Source organism: Poecilia reticulata, linkage group LG2 (genome assembly GCF_000633615.1).
Source record: "Poecilia reticulata strain Guanapo linkage group LG2, Guppy_female_1.0+MT, whole genome shotgun sequence".
Lineage (NCBI taxonomy): Eukaryota > Metazoa > Chordata > Actinopteri > Cyprinodontiformes > Poeciliidae > Poecilia > Poecilia reticulata.
In genome coordinates, this window is record NC_024332.1 from 10502608 (window position 1) to 10505722 (window position 3115).

Here is a 3115-nt window from a genome sequence, read left to right on the forward strand (position 1 = left end):
ATTGGTTCAAAAGTTTTCTTTTGGTTTGGATTAGCATGTATCACTTAGACAACACATCCACTCCTGGACAAGCATGTGGTGTCAGTGGACAATCACTTGCATTGTCTTTACAACATCAGGTTGTTGTCATGTGACTTGTGTGATGTGAAAAAGTGTTTCTATTCCAGTTTTGCAAAATAAACAATAAAAAACATATTAGTTTTTTTTTAATGGTTTGTTTCCATTAAGCAAATTTATTTTTGAAATGCCAAGTTACACAATTACATACATACATGGTCAATTTAAACACAAATGGTAAAGACACAAAAAAAACTAGAAGCACTGAATCAGGAGTACTTTCTATGTTAAAGAAAAATAAAAAGTTAAGCAGTAGTAGCAGGACCAGAAAAAAGCAGGTGCCCAGAACGTAAAGTATTTTCATATTCATACAAGATTTTTATGAATGTGAGTCATTTTTGGGTAGGGCAGAGTCTGAGTACATGGCCCTGTTCACAAGTCACTAGGATTTCTAAGCTGCATGTCTCTGTTATGTTATCTGTTTGGTTCTTACTCTCCAGTGTTGAGTCTCTCTTTCAGTTCCATCATGTGATCACAAAGTAACGTCTGAGGAAAAATTCAAAGTCATAGATCCTTCACTTCCTCCTCTTCTCCATCCAGAACATGTCTCCAGTTCGGCCTTGCATAAAAGTGTCAGTGGTGGGAATATTTATAGCCCAGAATATTAAGTGTGAGGTCTTCCTCTCTGGGAGCCAGAGGCTCAGCATTTTCCTGATAGATTTACAGAAGCAAGATGTAAAAGTGGCTGAGTGAAAGAAGAAAGGTGTGTTTTTTACACACCTTTTACTGCATAGAGCTTGTATTACTTAGACACAACATCAACATATCAGATGATTTTTTTGTATTGTAAAGTAGTAAAAGTGAGTTAATAAGACATATTACTGTTTGGTCTGTTTAATGGAGAGACACATTTTAATGTCTGATCCATCAGGTCTCCAACTCAGCAAGGCTCAAATATGTGACAAAAAGATAATATTACAGCATAAACACAAGAAACAAAAACATTTTGCACTGTATTGGAAAATATCATCCAAGCAAGACATTTTGTACTCATACTTTCCAAAATATAATGATATAAGCATCAACCATATATGTGGATTTATTGATACATATTAAAGTATTGCAATCACAACTAAAATTGTATATTTTTTACATTTTATATTCATGTTTAATATATTGCAATATATGAAAATTGGCAATCAGTATATTTTTGCAATATATTTCTATATATTAAATGAAAATATATGTTTTTTTTCTGACTTTAATCGAAATTTAAAAATAATACCTTTCATTTGTTGTTAAATAAAACTAAAGTGTTTTAAGGTTATGATGATCTGCTGTTATCCTGCTGGAAGATTCAATTATGAAGTAAAGATGGAGAAATTCTCTACAGTAGAGTCACCATGGACCGATTGGCTGCTTTTCCTAGAAATACAAAGATATTCAAGGCTTCCTCATCCCACAGCATGATGTGGCCACCACCATGCTTCTTTACTTAATATGATTAATTTTCCTAATGTCACAGAACATCTTTAGTAAATCTTCAATTAAACTGCACTATGTTTAAGTAAATAAAATAATACTGAACAACTTGCGAAACAGTAATTCATGTCAATAAAGAGAAAAATGTGCTTGTGCTAATATTCTACATTATATGAACATGAGGTTTACTGGCTTCCTGTTCATGTGTGATAATATTTTCATTCTACTTATTGTCTCAGTTGACAGATTTATTCAAATCTTTTCAAATGCTTTGCATGTTCAATATAATATTCCTAATAATATGAGGAATATTGTAACAATGACATTAATAAGCCTATGTCAGAGTTGTAACATGTATTATAGCGGTTTGTTTAACAACATGGCTGCGTTGGCTTGAATCGCATATATTTATCTGAGATCTAATGCCTATTCATGATTTTATGCCCTGATCCAATTATTCCTGACAGCCGATGTGTAGAGAGGTCACAGCCGACTGTCAGCATGTTATTTTACTCCTCACAGAGATACATCCCCCCAGTTAACATCGTGACCCTGCAAGGTCACATGCAACTGAACCTCTCCCTATTATTTCCAGGGTCCTGGCATTAACATACGCTAAATAGAGAGCAACTTTAAACGGCATCAACAGTCCCAGCCTCTCATCTTTTGTAGGTCATATTTTAGAGATGCTATTAATCTTCTGTTTTTAATTATGAATAGAAGGCCAATGGATAAGGTATGATTAGATGAAGAAATTGATCATCTTTTTCCCCTCCAGTGCCTTACAGTTTTTTGTTTTTTTTATTGCTGACAATGTGTGAGCCTGAATAATTAAAAGAGGAGTTTCCATCCAGAAGCATCTTTACTTTTAGCTGACATCTTCATATGAGTTCTTCTGCATAATTTTAAATCTTTAATTCCCCAAATTATTTATTTTAAATCTAGTTATGTTTCTTTTTAAAGATAGTGTAACTAGATAATACATATTTATCATTTAAAGACGTAGTTGGAGTTTTCCTCTTTAGAACTGGTTCTAGAAGATGCAGAAGGTTAGAACTTCGGCATCTTTGTGTCATGGTGGTGTCGAGTTTTCTAACCCACATGCAGAAATCACTCCAAAGACAGGAAATACAATGATGTGATTTATTTACAGTGAATGTGAACAAATGTGAAATCTGATCCTAGGTTCGTCTGGCAGGWCTCGAGGCAACTAGGGGGGGGCAGAGATGGTTAGTCTGGATCCAGGAAATCTTGCTGTTTGGGCGGAGGTTGGTGACTGTACCTGCTTGGGGAGAGTTTTGGGACCGGGGGAGGACCTAGAGAGTCGGAGGCTGGTCAGGGGTTTCGGGTTGAAGGCTGAGRTCAGCGGCGGCAGCAGRGGACGAACAGGTCGGAGGTTCCGTCTCAAGGACTGGTTGTTGACCTGATAATTCAGGACCAGGGCAGCTGTGAAGGCAGAGACAAGATGGGTCAGAATCAGGGATCAGATCGAGGCAGACGTAGCTCGAGGTAAGCCTGTACCATTACTGGCTAACACTCTGGCGGAGAAGTGTCAGCATCCTCCTCCACTTATACG

At 36.4% G+C, this 3115-nt stretch overlaps 1 long non-coding RNA gene across 2 annotated transcripts in view; it reads right to left on the reverse strand.

Moving 5' to 3' along the window:
- Positions 1-2668: 2668 nt before the first annotated feature.
- The window catches only part of LOC103477295 (uncharacterized), a 4876-nt gene continuing 4429 nt past the window's right edge, over positions 2669-3115 (reverse strand). The window contains exons 1-3 of one of the 2 annotated variants that reach the window (XR_535616.2): positions 3061-3115; positions 2822-2985; positions 2669-2749 (exon numbers count right to left, since the gene is read on the reverse strand). This is a non-coding gene — a long non-coding RNA (uncharacterized LOC103477295). Of the gene's footprint in view, positions 2750-2821; positions 2986-3060 lie in introns of those variants that run through there. The other variant, XR_001777541.1, reaches the window with a different exon arrangement.